Source organism: Monodelphis domestica, chromosome 1 (assembly GCF_027887165.1).
Source record: "Monodelphis domestica isolate mMonDom1 chromosome 1, mMonDom1.pri, whole genome shotgun sequence".
Lineage (NCBI taxonomy): Eukaryota > Metazoa > Chordata > Mammalia > Didelphimorphia > Didelphidae > Monodelphis > Monodelphis domestica.
In genome coordinates, this window is record NC_077227.1 from 182,275,453 (window position 1) to 182,295,378 (window position 19,926).

The window sequence follows — 19,926 nt, forward strand, 5'->3', positions numbered from 1 at the left end:
ACCCACAAGATCAGATATTATAGACACTCACAATACAAACCACTATTCCATAATAAATTCTATGATCTCTTTGGGATGTATTTGTATATTGAAAATTGAGAAAATCCAATTGATTCTATTCTGTAATTGATTTCATTTTGTATCACTATTGGCATTTTGTTTATTTAATCATGTTTTGTCTGTGAATTAAGTTTGAAAGTTCAGCTTTCCTCTAAACCATTCATTGTCTTTGAGTTAAGTTTAGAAGTTCAGTTTTCTTGCTAATTACTGTTCTATCCTCATGTCAAGGAAATCTGCTCTCCTTGAAGGATGCAGGTAGATGCCAGGGAGTCTAATCTATTATCTCTGTACTTTCTGACAGTCCTTCAAGAAAGTTTGATCTGTTATTGCTGTGACTACCTAGCCATGCAAGTGGACACCATTAAAAAAGCTTTCCATAATGATAATATTGAGGGAGGGAGCTGTTGTTAGCTCTGCATTCCAAACTTCCAATTATATTGTTCCCCACATCTATGATGCTTCTGACTTTGTCATCAGTCACATTAGGTTTTGCATCTATGATGTTGCTTTCTAGCTCTTGGATGCTCTTCTTTTTAACCATAAAAATGATTAGTCAGTCTTATTCAAGGTCTCAGATAGCTGAGGAGGCAGAGACTCCATTTATTGGCAAATTCACACTGCTAATAAAATGATTGTACTTGGATATTTTATGCTTCAATTTATCTTGATTTTAATAACAACTATATATATATATATATGTATGTATGTATAGATGGATGAATGGATAGATAGATGGATAAATGCATTACCTTCCTAAAGCCCAACTTAAAAATACAAATCCAACTTTCAATTCAAATGCCATTGCTATTGAAAGTGCTCATCAAATCAATAACTTGGTTATATTGATGTCCAGTTATAATAGTTTCATTGGGGGAAAGAAGGTTATTATAGGATCATAGATTTGGAATTCATTTTGCAAATGAGGTAATTTTGATTTTCCTTCCCAAATCTTACTATTTTTAAAAGACTGCAGGTCACAATAATCTGCTATTACTTAATTTTAGCTTTGTCAGACATCTATAGAATCCCTTCCCACACCTATCCCTCTACTAAAGCTGGCATTTGAAGACCATCTTGTTAGTGTTTATCTGGGATAATATTTATATTGACATTTTACTCTCCACATTTCCTTCAGTTTTTTTCTCTATTCCTTGAATCAATTTCAAATTATAACATCTTTATCATTGTTCTACTAAGTTTTTCATTTACATTAGATTTCCCTTTATGGAAATTTAAGCCATGCCCAGACTTTTAATGACTTCCTTGGTTTGCATATGAAAAGTCCCCACCTGGACTGTCTTCTGATACTTTTAATTTGATTCCTGGGCATATTTGCTTGCAGGAAGAATAACAAGGTTCTTCTTTTCTTAGAGAAATATTTTAGCATGTCCTGGGGAATAATTTTTTTTCTTCCTTCAAATATTTCTGGTTTTGTCTGTTAGATGATTCTGGGATGAAATCTTAGCTCCTTGACTTTCGGTTACCATATTGCAACTATTTCTGTTATTCCCTGGGTTGGGCAAATGATCTCATCTGTTTTGAATCAGAATCCCTTATTAAGTATTTTTTTTCTTCTTAGCTACTTTCAAAATTATCTTTGAATGAAGTTCTTCAAATTGACAACAATATGTCTGGGTGAACTGAAATGGGCAATTTTTTCCATTTAAGATTATATATTCTATCTATTCTATTTTCACTGATTTTATACTTCTGAGAAATGTTCCTCTTTGATTTCCTGAAAAAAAGTTCTTACTTCGTTTCCCTCCCCCCCCTTCCCCCGAATTAGGCCTGATTTGTCATTTGTTCTATATTCTTATTTAATTTTTTAACTTATTTTTTCATGTTGACTTTTGTAAAAATTTATCATGTTCTATTTTTATTGATAAATCTCCCATAAGAGATTTGAGATCTTTCCTTTCCCATGCCAGGTCCTATTTCATTTTTTTACATTGATTTATTATCTAGTTTGATATGATTTGTTCTAAATTTCTCAACATTTCAGGGGCTACTGTTGATGTTGGTTTATCATATTTCTTCTAGAATTTTCTTTAGAACATTTTCATGAATATTTTTTTATCTCTGGATTTTCCTTTTTTTGCTTCCTCATTTCCCTTTCCATCTCTTTTACTTATTTGAAAAACTGTCTTCCTTTAAAGCTTTTTTATTCTTCCTTGTCATTCTTCTCCCACTGATTTTTGTTATTTCTAATTTAGGAATAATTCTATCTCCATGTTTTTTGGGAAATATTAGGAATCTGACATTCACAATTCTACCGTTTTCCAAGACCTCATCATTTTTTAATTGAATACAACATCACTAATTTATGTTTATAGGACTTAAGATGTTAGTATGAATTGGTGAAAAATTATAATATGTTCTTGGTTTGCAGTAATGGTCTTCATATTTCAATAGCCAAATCTGACTTATTCATGCTAACAATTTAATTAGAAAATCCCCTCTTTACAAACATGGGAATCAGGAGGAAAAGTCTTATTTTGAGGATTCTGTATAACCAAAGCTATTTCTATGGCTCCTACTAATAAGTACTTGACTTACATTGCTAATCAAGCACCATTTTTGGCTTCTTTGACCCAATCTATTCTACATAAAGAAAATAACTGATTTGTATTGTGGTCAAGGAGAGTGAAATTCTTCAGGATCCATATTTTATGACCAAGTAGCAGTGACTTTATATTGTGTTTCAGTCTGACGTTTCAATGATCTCAGTGAGAATCTCAAAGCAGAAAATGAACAGGGATAGGGGAGACGATGCATTTTTTTACCCCTGATAATTCAGTAGAAGGAGAAAGGAGGTACCCTGGGTTCTATGAGTTCCTTCAGAGTGAGAATTGGCCCAGAAGTTAGGACCTCAGTAGGAACACAGGTATCCTAACTTTCCTGATTTGACTTTTTTTCATTTCAGATAGGAGTAAGTTGAGCAACTAACGAGCAAGACATAAGCTGATGGGATTTTTCACTGGTTTTCCAGAAACCTTTAATTAAAGCAGTGACTTAAACCCAGTCAATACACAATAGTCCTCAATAACAGACTTTCTCCTACCATACTCCTCAAACCCCTCTTAAGTAAACTATAAGAATGCTTGAGTCTTTCAACATTCTAAACCCACCAAAAACAAGATGGACTGTCTGTACTTCCTATATGCAAATCAAATTATGAAGTTACAATTTGGAGGCTCAACCTAGATCTTGGTTTGGTCTCATCTTCTACCATTCAGGCAGATCTATTTAAAGAAAGCACTATGAATTCTCCCTCCAAACAGTGTGCAAATCACTTTACTCCAAGTCACTGACAAAGAAGCCACTGAAATGGAATCAGCCCTCATCTTAATTCACAGAGGAGCTAATTCCTTTGTCATGACAGGTGATAGAATATTATATATATATTTATCAAGGGTGGCAAATTCTCATTCAGGGAAAACAGGAGCTACCTGCCTCCTAATAGAATTGTTGCTCATGCTTCTTGCCCTAGAAGCTCCCACTGAGCTCTTATAGTATAATATAAAAGATTTTTCTCATGTAACTGCTTTATGAGCACATGGAGATAAGACACTATTACAGTTTTAGGAAAAAGAGGAGAAAACCAAGCATAGCAATAATTTTAAAAGGGTCCTTCTTTTAATTCATATTTTCCAAAGCTCCAATGACAGAGAATGACAGAGAACTAGAAGAGAAAAAGGACATGTGGTTGTTTCATGAAGAACTTGAGTCTGTAAGTAATGCAAACATTTAGTTTGAGTGTTTCATTTTTTTTTTCTATTTAAGAATTCTTCCTCTAGATACAACTGTGAAGGATATGATTTTCTAATCTTTTCTATTTTCATGGAGTTTAAAAATATTTGTCAGAAATTCTTTGTAACATATTGTGTATAAGTTACTAAATTTGTTTTGTTTCGACTTTTTGTCAGGCTGCTTTTCAGTTTTCCCAGCAGCTGTAATCAAATAAAGAGTTCCTTCCCCAATTATTTGTGATTTTTTGTATTGCTCATTTTGCATTTTATTTTGTTTTTAAATTTGTTAAATTTTATTTAATTTAGAATAGTTTTCCATGGTTACAAGATTCATGTTCTTTCCTTCCCTTCCCTCACCCCCCCCCCCCATAGCCTACATATAGTTCCACTGGGTTTTACATGTGTCACTGATCAAGACCTATTTCCATATTATTGATGTTTGCACTAGGGTGATCATTTAGAGTCTATATCCCCAATCATATCTCCATCAACCCATGTGATCAAGCAATTGTTTTTCTTCTGTGTTTCTACCCCGACAGTTCTTCCTCTGAATGTGGACAATATTCCTTCTCATTAGTCCCTCAGAATTGTCTTGTGATCTTTGATTTTTTGAAAACTATATTATGAATGTTTTAAGGTTCTTATTTCCATAATCTATTCTACTTTTTACTCTTCTAATTTTTAGCCACTGTTAGCTCTAATTATTGGGCAATATTCCTTTATATTTCCTTTAATTCCTTTATTTCCTATAATTCCTATAATTCCTTTATATCAAATCAATGAGAATTCCAACAATTACTTTTTATTTCTTTTTTTGTAGCCAGTCAGAAATAGTAGATCTTAGGATATAAGAGCAAAGATCAAGAGTTAAAAGGGATATCAGAGGCCATCCAATTCTATTTCCTCATTTTATAGGTGAGGAACTTGAGATCTGGAAAGGCAGGTGACAGAATATTACTTCTTTTACATGACAGATTTTCAAATACTAAACATTTTTGATACCTCTAATGGTTCCTTCTAAGTTTTCTTCTTTTCAGGCTAAGCATCACCACATCCTTCTGTTGATTTTTATGTAGGATGCTTTCTAGGACGTGTGCCTTCCTAGTTGTCCTTCTTTGAACATTTTCTGAGTTTCAGACCTAAAACATGGCACTAAAACTGAATTCATTTTTCATTTTTTTTTATTTTTCAGTTAACAAAAATTTATTTCCTTGCTTGACCATTTTCTCCCCTTTTCTCTCCCAAGAAAACAAAAATACTTGAATAACAAATATTCAAAGTCAAACAAAATAAATTTCTACATTAATCATGTGCAAAAATATCCCATTCTGCATTTTTAGTCCATCTCTTCTCTTTCAAGAGGTGAATAGCATACATTTTTACCATTGATCCTCCAGAATCATGACTAGAAGTAGCCATTTTGGTCATTAAATAGAACATGCTGACGCATGCATGAATGAAAAAACATTTACTAAGTGCTTACTTTGTGCCAAGGACTGTGCTAAGCACAGAAGATACCAAGAAAATAGCAGAGGGAGCCCATCCTCAGCTTATATTCTTATAGGGGACAGTGGTGACTAGGCCAGGACCTTTAGTAACAATAGCACTATCAATTTGATTTTGCTTACAGAAACAAAAAGTATGAGGTTGCTGGTGTGACAAGGTGGTTGGTGAGAAGGTGGCTGGCTTGATGTGAAATGAGGTAGAGAGGGAGGCAAGGCACTGTTGAGGTGGCTGCCATCAGCCTACAATAGTGATCCAGGTGAGGTTTTCAACAATCAGGAAAGTCAAGGCCCTTGGGGTAGGAATTCAGGAGCTCCAGTAGGGCCCATTTCTAGTTCAGGTAGCAAAGTGACCATGAAGATATGGCCAGAGAAGAGTGACCGCTGTGGGATTGTTAGTCACTCAAGCTATGTAGCCTGAAAAATCACTAAAAAATGGCATCATGTGTCCCAGTTAGGGAAACTGGGTTGGGGGGGGGGGGCATCTCAGCAGATGGCAATTAATAAGATCTAGAAGCAGTAGGAGAATGCTGCCTTCTAAAGCTATGATATCTATCCATCTGAAATTCCTCCAAAGAGAAACTATTAAAATGCCTAAGATAAAAATGCCTGTAATCTCTTCTGCTCTATTGTAAATTAATCTGATAATTCCAGAACTCAGGACCCAAGAGTAGGGATCTGTCAGCATGTAGCCAGCACCAGTGTTAGATGATGAGACAATTCTTTAGACAGAAATATCCTTTGGAGTTCAACTATTCCCTAGAGATTTCCAACTATACTATAGCTTAATGGAAATATTCCCTAGAAAAATTCAGCCCCTTTTGTTCTAATTTCATGTCCAATAAGCAATCTTGTCATTCTACATCATTTCATCTCTTGAATGAACTAGCACACCTAAAGGGAAGGTTCGGGTCTGTTGACCAGTACCAATTCTTTTGCCAGGCATATTTCTTATTATTCGTAATTGTCATTTTTGTCATAAGACTGAACCCTTATGAATTTTCATGTAAATAATTTCCATGTGTCCTTATCACCTCCAAATGGGTGAATATATTTCTATTCCTGAATCTTTGAACCTAGAGTGACCCTCTTCGAGCTCAGGAACTCTAGGTCACTACAATTGAGCAGTAATCCAGGCTGCTTCTCCAGTGCATTTTTCTTACATCAACATCGGCTTCTATTTGTATAAAAGCTTGATGCTTTTGCAAGGACTGTCATATTATCTTATTTGAGCTCCGCAATAAATCCCAGAAGTAGGAGTTTGCGCATTATCATCCTCACTTTACAGATAAAAAAACCGAGACCCAGATTATGGGTCTCTGTGGAGGTTTTAATGCTGACAAGTGGTGAAACTGGGCTTAGAACTCTCAACTGCTGACCCATGGCCTAGTTAGTGGCTTTTCAGTCTAATTTACCAAGTTGGCGAGTCAAGGAGGTCTCTCCCAAGAAGGGAGAAAAGGGGATTTTAAAAGAAGCAGAGAGTGTCTTGCTGTTGTTTAAAGACATAGCGTGCTCTCAATGTCACATTCTCAAGTTGTGAATTCTTGGGGCAGTAGGTCCTGCAGATTCCACTGGACTGACCTCCTCCTAGTTGACGGACCTGTTAATGATCAAAAATACTCATTTTGATAATTCAGTTAAAATATATTTTCTGGGTGTCCAATATATTTTAGGACCTCAATAAATGTTTCTTTCATGACCCTGTAGGAGTTATTATAAACTATGGGCATTACTATTGCAGGCCATTTCTTCTGTCCATGTAAAATTGCCTCTCCTGGAAAAATCTCTTCCCTTCTTAGAGATTCTTGCAGGGCAGGAATAGAGTGATCTGTCTGTTCCTGTTTTGGTACAGAATATTAACATATTTAATTCCTTTTTTCCCCTTTAAACCAGTACTTTCTGCCCTAATAATATCCCTAGGACAGAAGGGACATGTCTGAGGCCCTCTATCCACTCTTCTACCTAGCTGCTCCAACATTTAGTTCTTTACCCCTCTTATAAAACATAAAGATAATTTCATTTCTATAAGAAAATCTTATATAAGGAAACTCCCTCTATCCATTCATATAGACACTTTCTCTGTGCCTATTAGTATTAGAGTTGTCTAGAACACTAGAGTTTTAAGTGGATTACACAGGGTCATATAACCAGTATATGTCAGAAGTGAGACTTGTGTAATTAGAATTTTGTACCCTTGAACTACATTTCCCAGCATTCCACTTTCATCCCCACATTAAGTCCTTACATTCTGTAGATAAAAGTTTCTGTAACTCTGCCTCTGGCTCTCTCTTCTCCCAATATATCAGTGGGTTTGGGTAAAATTTTCTTTACTAATTTTTTTACTTTCCTGTACTTCAAATGATTATTAATAAATCTTATAAAATATAATACTTGGAGTTACTGTATATTAATTTTAATCTTAGACTTGAACCTCGAATCCTGACTCTGAGACCATATTTCTAGCAGTCTCTGTTGACCTATAAAGAATGATCTCATCAAATGGTCCTAATAGTTTTTGGCATTCTTGGTTAGTGCCATGGTGGGTGTATGGGAGTAATCATTTCAAGGCACAGCTTCATATCTATCTTGTATTATCAGATTACCCTCTTTATTCTGGAATGATCTATAAAGGCAAATGTGATTTAGATGGTGCCTCGTAAGAGGATTCAAGATTGCATATATAACCTTCAATGGAGGTTGCTTACCCGAGGATACAAAAGTGGAAGCCACCATGTTTGGTTGGGTTTCTGTGGAGCACAAATCCAAACCCGCTAGTCATCTGAGTCTCAACAAATAATACATCCTTAGCTGATAAACCCCCACAGAAAGATTCAATTGAATCTAACACTCCCTAAGATATCCTGCCACTTATCTTTCTTGCCCCATGAATGTTTGAAATGCAGCTTGAATGCCAAATATACATAGGAAAAATTTGTGGTGGACAGCTTTGAGAGCTTCCTTTCTTTTAAATCCTTACCTTCCTTCTTAGAATCGATTCCTCTCTACACTGCTGAGCACAAGGAGTATAATGACATCAAGGAAGAGGAAGAAGAAGAATGAGTTAACCCACCTTAATTCTTCCTAATGATCTATAACAGACATTCTAAAACCAAATATTACTGCTTTTTTGGTTTTTGATGTTAGGATATTTGTTACTAGAATATTACTGGCTTAATTAGCTGAGTACAGAGTTCAACATTGGTGGTTACTATTCCTCAGTTCTCATTCCTGAGTCGTCTTAATCCACCTCAATCTTCCTATCATTTCTTAGATGGAGTCTACCATCTCTAGAGTCCTAAGTGAAAGGATTATGAGTATCATATGACTAACTAAGGAAGACAGAAAGAAGAAAAAAAAATAGGAGCGGAAGCAAAGGTAAAAAGGGAAAATACAATAATGTGAAAATGTAAAGGAATGATAGAGGAAAAAGAAGTCAGTGATGTTCATAGGCATTGAGTAATAATGAAAAGTTATCAGAAATAACTGAGTTTCTTAGCTTTTCTGCCTGTCATAGATTTCAAAATTAGCATTAGAAAAGAAGGGTTTAGATTAGGAAAGGAAGCATCAGAATTTTTTTGGTTGTTTCTGTCTGTTTCTTTTTTTTGGACAGTGATTCAGCTTTTCCTTAGGTTTAGCTATAGGTCATGGTCTCCCAATTACTTGGAAACTAGATATTTGGAAAGTAAAATATATACTATCTAGTCCATATCTAGCATTTTTTAGATGAGAAAACTAAGGCTGAGAGAGATTTATTGAACTGTTTAGAGTCACAGAACTATTTAGTGGCCAAGGGGCTAGAACTCACCTCCTTTTTCATTTTGTAAACTCTGTTTTCCTCTTTTAGACATAATCTAGGTCTTGTCATGCCCACGTATCTTCTTGTTCCTTCCCAATGGGCAATGCTTCCCAGACCTCTTAAGATTAGGCCTGTCTTCTCATTCTCTTCCTGTCACAGTCATCATGGGACCCTATGGTGTCTATTCAGCTTCAGTGGGTGTAATGGCAACTGGTGATTGGAGTTTGGTAATGGATTGAATCTAGTGTTGTCATGGAAGGAACCAAAACTTATTGAGGCCCAAGCTTACATCTGAGCTAGAACTTGTCATCAAGTACTCATTTGAAGACTCAGTGCCACCCTTTTATACCATGAACTCCTTTGTCCAGGTAGGCTTTAATATGAAGACATTACACTTGAGTAGGGTTGGAGCTTAGTGTTGGCAAATCTTATGTTCCTCTGTTTCTGCCTCATTTCCAAAATTGATAAAACATCCAGAAATTGAAACCCCATTTCACAGTTGCCCACCCATATAGACCTCTAGGAGGAGAAACCCAGAATGCGTGGACAGATGATAGAAGCTCTCCACTATGATCAGATAGGGCAAGGCTGTCTATTTTTGTTTTTCATCTTTATCTTTTCTCCTTTTGGGCTGGCCTAGTGTTTCTTCCTCTTTAGGCTTCTTATAGGTCTTCTTCTCTCCTGCAAAAGCCGAGAAGGCACTTTCTCCTCATATGTATCTTCCTCCTCAGGCTAGGTGTCCACGTCCTGCCTCGTGGTGAAGATGCTTCTGGAGAGAGACTTGAAATGGCTTTAGCCTGATGGCCTGGTCCTTACAGATCCAAGCCTTCTTTTAAAAGTGTCCGAATCCAAATTCTGACTCCCACTTCGTTGCCTTGTGGCAAGGGTAGTATTGGCAGCTGACTCATTTTTCCTCCTCTGAGCTGGCATTTAGTTTGGAGGAGACACAGGGCTTCCTGAACACAAAAGCAGAAGCTGAGGCAGTTGCTTTCCTCCCTCTCAGTTCTGCCTCATACAGGAACAGGGTAAGTGCAAAACTAATTTAAAATCTATCAGTGCTGCTGGTCCCCACGAGAGCAGAGTCTCCTCTGATTCTGGGAAATCAAAGAAAATCCAGTTTGTTATTTCTTCTGTTCAGGGGATTCCCCTAGTTTCTGCATAGCAACTTTTGAGTAAAGGCAGAAAGGGGGATGCAGTTCATGACAAAGTAACCATGTAATCCAACATCAGAGCTGCAGACCTTAGAGATAGCCGGATCCTCTCCCAAGCTCCCATTACAAGGTTAGTGAGGGAATTTTGAGCCCAAGAATGTAGCTAAGTAGGAAGGTCATTTTTAAAAAGTTTCATCTCTTTCACAGTTAGAAATCATAGTTATTTTTTTTTTAAATATAGTTCACATTGAACATTTTATATGCTATTTGGGAAGGTAACTATGACCTAGTGATCATGTAAGGAACCCCAAAAATCTTGGCTTAGTTGCCTGATCTACTTTCTGAATTATCACAGAGTACAAAATCAGGTCATCTCTTTCTTTTGAATGAGCAAGGAAAAGAGAAATAGTTGTACAGCAACTGTAGGAGTTGTACTACTGTAGGGACTCTCCACTGACAGAAATAACTTTGTTAGACAGTCTTCTTGTGACTAGAGATTACCTGCCTCAATGAAAATGGGAATGACTAAGTCCTAAAGACCACAATAAACTAGCCTTATGACTACACACATACCCCCTTGAGCCTCTGCCCATTTTCTCCTTCGTACCCAGCCTTGTTTCTGTAGCACAGCTTCTCTCAGCGCTTTGCATAGCCTCCTCACTCTCTGGGATTGAGAATCCCTTCTAGGTGACAGTTGATGGAAATCTCAGAATTCTGGGTTTTTGAAAATATGAGTTACCAGCCTTTTCCAGTACATTCCATATCTAGACCTCTTGCTTAGTTCCTCAGGCAAATGTCCAGTTTTCATACTAGAATTGATATTTCCTGAGTCTTTAGGTTCATAGAGTCAACCCACTCTAATCCAGATAACACAATGGGGAGCAATGGCAGTAAAGTCATTCGTACCAGCTTTTTCATGTTAACTCTATCCTAATGCCTAGTGTGACTTTCCAAACTATGCCTCCTATTCTTTGTTACATTTCCTTTTGACACATTTTTTCACCCAATTTTCTTACTCTTAAGAAGTCAACCATCTGTTTTATTCATTTATTTCTTCCTCCTTTGACCCTCATGGCACTTTCCTCCATCCCATAGCTTCTTAATGTCCCACTCTCTCCCTACACAGAACAGTTATTAATGAAGATAGCTTCTGGGATGATGGGGCTGGAAATTATTTTATGCATCTTTTCTTCCAATTCCCTCTTTTAATGAAATGAAGAACATAATGCTGAGGCCCCAGATATTTACTAGCTGTGTTATCCTGGGCAAGTCACTTTCTTCTTACTTTCCTCAACTGTAAAACATCTATTTCCCAGAGTTGTTAGGAGGATAGAATGAGGTAATATTTATAAGGGTCTTTACAAACCTTAAAGTGCTATGTAAATGTTAACTATTATTATAAAGTTAATTTACTCACCGCCACATATGAAATAGATATCAAAGATGAAACCAGAAAGCAAGGCTCCTAAAAGCTATAGCTAATTCCCATTGTTTTCACTAAAAACAAAACAAAAAACTAGGCCATTAAAAAAACAACTTCCTTTATTTATATTTTGGAAATTTTTCCATAAATTCTTACATTTAAAAAGATCTTAGAAATCATAGTTATTTTTTTAAATATAGTTCTTCCATGGCAATAATGATGATGCCCAAAATCTAGATTCCCAGAATTTAAAAAGAGTATCCCTTGATTATTCTGGGCCACAAATCAGATTCTGAATTTTAAAAATCATCAAACATCCATCAGAAAAAGGCAAGCTCAATTTCTTCTCCATAACTGAATAAAATTAATTCTGTCTAGCCAGTACTAGAAGGGGAATTCAAAAATTTCAGTCAAAGCTTCTATGGTAGCCAAAAAGATGGAAAAGACTTGGACTGGGAGAAGAGATAGGATATCATCAATTATATTCTCTTTTGATTTTAATTTTTAGTTAAAAAAAAAAAGCTATTACCTTCTGTCTTTGAATCATTATTAAGTATCAGTACCAAAGGCTAGGGAACTGGGGTTATGTGATTTTTCTCAGGGTCACATATCTAGGAAGAATCTGAGGCCAGATTTGACCCAGGTCCTCCCATGTCCAGACCTGTCTCTATCCACTGAACCACTTAGCCACCCTCGTTATATTCTCTCTTTATAGGCAGACTGAAATAGAAAGGCAGAGACAAAGAAGGAGATAGAGAAGATCCAGGAACAGAATGGAGAAGGTGGTAAAAGAGGAGGAATATATAAAAGAGGAACCAGACAGGAAAGACAGGAACAAAGATCACTAAAGCAGGAAGCTTCAGCCTTTCTCTGACATTTGACCCAAAGCTCTGCCTTTGTCATCTCATGGCATGGAGGTGACTGAGATTTTGAAGTCTTTGCCAGTATATTGATAGACATTTATGAAGTATTTGCTCTGTGCCAGGCAAATTGCTAAGCTCTGGGAATAAACAGAAAAAGCATAAATAAGAGGGGAGGGAGAGAACATGAATCACGTAACCATGGGAAAATATTTAAAAATTAATTAACTAATTTTTAAAAAAGAAAAAAATTGTCCTTGCCCTCCTCGTGTTCACAATTCTAATGAGGGAGATGACATATCAGTGAGCGAGAGATGCCAGAAAAATATGGCATCAGAGGGACATAAGCTTAGGAGCTGGGGGAGAGGAGTAAGAAGGGGAGTGGGTAAGGGACCAGGAAAGGAATAGGCTCTAGCAGGCGCTAGTGAGCAAGAAAGATAATAGGAGCCCAGTAGAATGTATCTATCACACAAGGGCACAGCTTAGTTAAGTTCGGAGAAGTTCTCATTACTAATAGATTTGCCAGCAGATAATGAGCACTGGGGGAAGGGAATAAGCATTTTATTTTTAACCCTTACCTTCTGTCTTAGTAAGGGTTCTAAGATACAAGCAGCGAAGGCTAGGCAGATGGCTTGGCTTAGAGTCACACCGGTAGGGCTAATTTGAATCCAGGACCTCCCATCTCTAGGACTAGTTGGCACTAACTATATTATCAGACACTATGCTAAATTCTTTACAGCTATCTCATTCAATCTCATTCCATTTTACAGATGAGGAAACTGAGTCAAACAGAGGTTGAGTGACCTGTCTCCTGCCACACATAAGTATCTGAAGCTAGATATAAGGTTAGGCCTTTCTGAATCCAGGTTTGACAATCTATATTCTAGCTGCAAGGAAGGAGTTTTGCTCTTTAGTTTCTTATTATTTCTCACCAACATGCCATCTCCAGCCCATGCAACCATGCCTGGAAATTCCTTCTTTTCTCACTTTAACTGCTTAAAATTCTTTATTTCCTTCAAGACTCAAATACCAGCTTTTCCATGAAGCCTTTCCTGATCCTTATCCCACTGATGCTAGAGGCCTCTCCCCTAACACCAACATTTACTTATTTATACAAATATATATTCTGTATATGCTTATATAGTGGATTTATCCCATGGAACATGCATTGGAATAGGCCAGCAGCCTGATCCATTTTGGAGAACCCCATTACTAAGAGCTCCCTCTTAGTAATTCTCTTGGCGAAGGATATGCTCAGTGACTCCTTGATGGGTCTTTTCATCTTCACAATTAGGTTTAGGGGTAGAAAGAGAAAAGTGGTGGTCAAAAAGGCTTGGGCAATGAGCCAAGAAGAGCCACCCACTGTAGAGATGAAAACGAGTAAAGTTTTGCATTATTATTGAAGGACCAAATGAGATAACATTTGTACAGTGCATTGCAGATTTCAAAGTCCTATTTAAACGCTTTAATAGGACCCAGTCAGTGCCATTTTTGCCTTAGAATTCCAGCAAAAGGATGAGGGGCTCTTTCTCCCTTCCCCAGCATAGGACAGCGAGATCTCCTGCTTGTCTAAATGACACTGAGGTGCCTCCTCATGTTTGAGGTACCTTTTCTGCTCTGTGTTTCTTTCCCTAACAATTCTCTTAAAATGGTTATTTCCAGCTGGGCAATTACTAATTAGTTCAAGAGTTTGGGAGTTCTGGAGTTTGTTTCTGTCTGGTGGTGATTCCTGAAACTACAGTATTTCTTAAAGACCACAGAAACGTCTCAGCCTAAGAGAGCAGCTGAATCCAAAGTTTGAGGAGAGGAGATTTCAGGACGCCACCCAGAACTGAGAAAATGAAAGCGTGGGTATAGACAGCCAGAATAAGGACAAACAAGAATATGTGAGCAAAAAGAGTGTCTGAGGAGATGCTACGTCACTGAAAACCTCCTAGATGTCAGATCCCAATGCATTAATTCTGCTTATTTCTACCCTGAAGCCTTTTCTTCCCAGCACTGAAAAAGCCTGATGACTTTTCTGTCCTATAAACATTTGTGTTTATAGACAATGTTAGCCATAAGTATTTGCCTGTCTGGGTATATATTTGAGAATGAAACTAGAAGGAAGAAACTGAGTAGAAGGATCATCCCTGGAAAAGAGAGGGAGGGAAGGAAGGAGAAAGGCAAAGAGAGAGGGGGGAGGCAGAGACAGAGCTGAGAGAAATATTAAACATTTAGCCAGAGTGTTGTCTATGACCAAGGGCTCAAAGCATAAAAAGAAAAAAAATTAGGCAATTATGTATAATTTTGCTTAATCTTCCTAAGGTAGAGAGAACATTTGTACTGGCAAATCCATCTAAACACTAAGTTGATAGTGGGAAGCAGGGAAATTAGAGTTGCTGACTAGCCCTATTTACTATTCACCCTGCTAGTGTACTACAAATGAATTGGTCTTGCTTAATCTAATCCATTTTCCACATAGCTGCCATATTGATTTCCTCAATTCACAAATCTTGCCAGGTCACTCATCTGCTTAAAGATACTAAAGAGGGAAGTTATCTATTACTTCAAGGACAAAATAAAAACTCCTTTATGTTGAGTTTTAAAGCCCTTCATAAATTGCTTTCAACCCATCTTACCAAGATTATTATATATAATTCTTTAGATGCCTTATGTTCTAGGCAATACAGTCTAATTAGTTTTCCTTATTTATGACCTTTCATCATCCATCACTGACCTTTTGAAGAAGCTATTTCCTATGCTGGGAATATTCTTTTTCCTTACCTCTACCTTTTGGATGCCCTAAATACTTTAAAGACTCACTATGAGAGACCTTTCTTAATTCTTCTCATTTTAGTGCCCCTTCCTCCATTATAACTTTTTTTTTTAAACCCTTACCTTCTAATACAGAAGAGTAGTAAGGACTAGGCAATGGGGGTTAAGTAACTTGCCCAAGGTCACACAGCTAGGCAGTTTCTGAGGCCAGATTTGAACCCAGGACCTCCCATCTCTAGTCTGACTCTCAATCCACTGAATCACCTAGCTGCCCCCAATTATATCTTTTATATTTCTATCTGTATATATGTTGCATCCCCTTGACAGGATGTAAGCTATTTGAGGGTCAGAATTGTCATGTCATTATTTTTTGTATTCCTAGAATTTGGTACAGTGATTGGAATATAGTAGGAGCTTAATAAATGTTTGTGAATTTTATTTAAATGAATTAGCCCATGTGATATTCCGAGAAGACACCAGATTTGGAGTTAGATGAACTGGGCTTGTCCCTTAATATGGATATGGTCTTTGAGCAAGTATTTAACTTGCCTGGCTCTGTTTTCCCATCTGTAAACTGGCATGGTTACAGGAGTGATCTCAGAGGAACCCTTTCAGTTCTTAGTTTAGATTTCAGGAAAGTAAACATGTGCTTGGACCATTTAAAGTTAACCTGATTTTAAAAAATTAGGTAAGAGAGAAAGAGGATGAAGATAGGAAATGACCTTCCTGAGATCACCTTTTCTTTGTTCACCTTTTCTTCAAAGGACAGGTTTGCTCTCAGGAAATATAAAAACATTCACCTTTGGTTATTGATTTGCTTTGGTTATTAGGCTAAAGATTCTATGCAAAGCTTTATAATCTGTTCTGTTCTGGCTATCACTCCATGATCAACCCTGATCCTCATAAAACCTCTTCATCAAATTTATGATCTTAGACTGAGAATTCTAGCTCTAGGGAAATCCTTGGGCTACTTGACTCCTGCAAGGCCCTTGAACACAGTAAATTCCAAAGATAACAATTACTAATATGTCTTACCCTAAACAATACCAAAAAATCCACTATCATCCCTTTCTCACATATTTATTCACAACTTTTTTTAATCCAGGAAAAATAATGATATTTGGTTTGTACAATCATTCATTCTCTTGTTGTTTTTGAATTGATTTTCAGTCATGTCTAACTCTTTATAACCCCATTTGGAGTTTTCTTGGCAGAGATATTGGATTGGTTTGCCATTTCCTTCTTTAGCTCATTTTGTAGTTGAGGAAACTGAGGCAAATAGGGTTAAATGACTTGCCCAGGCCAGATTTGAACTCAGGAAGATTAGTTTTCTTGACTTCAGGTCTGGTGCTCTATCCTCTGCTCCATTCAATTACTCTCTCTATAAACAACCTATCATCTGATATGATAATTTTATATGATAATTTTATCATTTTATTTTTCATATAACTAAATGTTATGTTTCATGTCTGCCTTTGAATTTATATAATTTCTGGTTATTCTTGACAATTCTTACTTGAGAACTCTAATTTCATCATTTCATTATATATGTTTTTATTTCATTTGATTATTGCTTTTCCTACATTTTGGAGGTTCTTTTAGTTGCTTCATTTTAATTTAATGTGGATAAAGCTTACAATTTTGTTGTTGTACTTCTAGAAATTTGCCATTATTGTAAAAGGCTATGCATAGATTATATATAATAATTCTACATGAATATTTTGCTAATTTCTTTAATTGTTAGTTATTCTCCCTCGAATTTCCTTGTATACAACTTCAAATTTATTTGCATTTATTCTCTTTATATTGTACTATATATATATATATATATATATATGCATATATATATATATTTGTTATCTCCTCCCTTAGGATAAAAACTATTTTCAAGTAGATAATTTTATTAATTGTATTCTACATTACATATTGTATACTACCCATCTTGATTATGGTGTATGCTTCCATCAAATTTCTATTTTTGTATATTTCATTTATCTTTTCTACCTTCAGGAGGAGGCCTTTCCTAGTCTTGTAATGAGAGGATGCCCCTTTCCTTTGAAAATTATCTTCCATCAACTCTGCATATATCTTGTACATAGATAACTATTTGTATGCTAACTGTACATTAGAATATGCAGTTAGTGGAGGTAAGGACCATAATATTGCCTTTCACTGTATCTCAAGTTCCAAGCACAATCCCTGTCATATATTAAGACCCTAATAAATACTTAATTGGCTGAACACATCTACTAAATTCAATTTTATATATAGTATCCCCCACATCTACCTTTTCATTGGGGTTAAATTTGGCTATAATAACTTCACAGCATTTAGTGTTGGGTTGTATCCAACAATAAATTGTTAATAAGAAATACATTTGAAACATAAAGATTCACAGAGTTGAAGTCAGGAGCAATTTTTTGACTTCGGGCGAAATATATAAAAAACCGAGAGTGGAGATTGTGATCTCAGAAAAGTGAATAGTAAAAATAAATATTCTCAGAATATATAAGGCATAGAAACATATTATTCTCAAAGGCAATACAAATAATTTCTAAAATAATTAGAAGTAAATAAATACATGTTAAATAGCATATCTGTGTATATGTAGATATGTGCATATATATGAAAAGATAACAGCTGTAGAGGGGAAAGTGGGGAAGAAAACAATAATTGTCAGTGATTTCAGGATCCGCCTTTCAGAACTAGACTAATAAAAAATATTATAAAAAATTTAAGAGCAGCATTTAAGGAATGTTAGCTATGATAATTTTCTAGCCTTTACTCCCTACTAATCAAAAGGAACATACATGCCCCTCATTGTTGCATAGCACCTTTACAAAATTTGACTCTATGCTGGCATAATGCAGGAAAACAAAAACAAACCACATCCTATACTGACTACAAATTATAATTAATGAGGCATTTGAAGAAAAGATTTATTTATTTTTATCTTTATTTTATTCCAATAATTTTACACATAAGTTTTCCAAAATGATATGATTCATGTTGTCTCCTTCCCTTCTTTTCTCCCCATTCCCAAAGTTGACAAGCAATTCGACTAGGTTACACATGTATTATCACTCAAAACATATTTCTATATTAACCATTTTTATAAGTGAATAATCTTGCAAAACCAAAACTCAAAATCATATACTCAAATAAACAAGCAATAAATCATATGTTTTCATCTGCATTTCTACTCTTAACAGTTCTTTCTGTAGAGGTGGATAGTATTTAAAGAAAAGATTTAAACTTGAGTATAATCGACAATCTTTTTTTTTTTTAAACCCTTACCTTCTGTCTTATAAGTGATACTAAGTATTGCTTCTAAGACAGGATTGGGATTAAGTGACTTGCCTAGGGTTACACAGCTAGGAAGTAGCTAAAGTCACATTTGAACCCAGGACTTCCTGAATTCAGGACCAGTTCTCTATTCATTGACCCACCTAGCTGCACATAAATGACACAATCTTAAAGAATGTATAAAAAACAACTTATAAATTTAGAAATGTTGCCAAAAATGGCAACAATGAGACAATATACCAATATTTTTGTGAAAAAGCCAAAGGGAAAATTTTCTAACTTGATTCACTTTCATCAACAAAAGAAAGAAATCTATGACTTGATTGTGAAACTAAAAACATATAAAAGCAACACATTTTAAAAATCTGAAATACAAAAACTAAAATTTCTAAAATTAAATATGAAGTAAAAAATTGAAAACAAAAATTAGTTGATAATAACAAGCCTTTGGGATTAAAAAGTGAATAAAGTACATATACCATTGCCTAATTTAATTTAATTGTACAATGAGGAAAAAAATTACTAAAATGAAATGCAAAAAGGTAAATTCATAGCATAAGAATTAATTTTATTTTGAATGTTCTATGTGCTTTTAAAAGTCTTTAAATATATTTATTTGTTACATTAAAATCCCCAGGCAACTCCCTTTCTCGCCTCCTTGCACTAGAAAAGGCATCATTTGACCATTTATGAGTATGTATGTATGTACATATGTAGGTATATAATGACTATGAATTTATTTTTATTTGTCATTTATTTCTTTGGAGGTGGGCTTACATAAGTCACACTTCAAACAATATTTCTGTTGCTACATATAATATTCTTTTGGTTCTCCTGGTTACAATCTTCAGAATTTCATCTTTTGACATTAAAAAAATTAACTTGCTCATCATTTCTTACTGTGCAGTAGTTGTGTGTATGTATGTTTCCCCTGTATTTTGTTATTGTTATGTAGAAACATTATTGGTATCCCTGGATTTATCTTGTAATTTCAAAGATTTCTTCTTTACAATTTATTCCAAGAGAAACCTACAGAATCGATAGCATTTTATAAAACAATTACAAAATCTAAAAGGAAATGGAAAGGGAAGCTATTTAAAACGGCTACTTTGTTCAAGCTATTAGCTTATTTGTTTCAAAACATACTATCATGTCATTGGCTAATAGGGATAATTTTGTCTCCTCTTTGTCTATATTTATTCCATAAATTCCTTTTTTTCTTAATTTGATGATATCCGCATTTCAGAACTATGTCCAAAACTATGATGGGAAGGAATATCCTGGCTTCATATCCATATTTGTTGGGAAGGCTTCTAATGTTT

General features: G+C 35.5%; 1 long non-coding RNA gene across 2 annotated transcripts in view; it reads left to right on the forward strand.

Moving 5' to 3' along the window:
• The first annotated feature begins 11,803 nt into the window (after positions 1-11,803).
• The window catches only part of LOC103095070 (uncharacterized), a 35,227-nt gene continuing 27,104 nt past the window's right edge, over positions 11,804-19,926 (forward strand). The window contains exons 1-3 of one of the 2 annotated variants that reach the window (XR_001626800.2): positions 11,804-13,386; positions 17,309-17,445; positions 19,242-19,297. This is a non-coding gene — a long non-coding RNA (uncharacterized LOC103095070). The remainder of the gene's footprint in view (positions 13,387-17,308; positions 17,446-19,241; positions 19,298-19,926) is intronic. The other variant, XR_008914866.1, reaches the window with a different exon arrangement.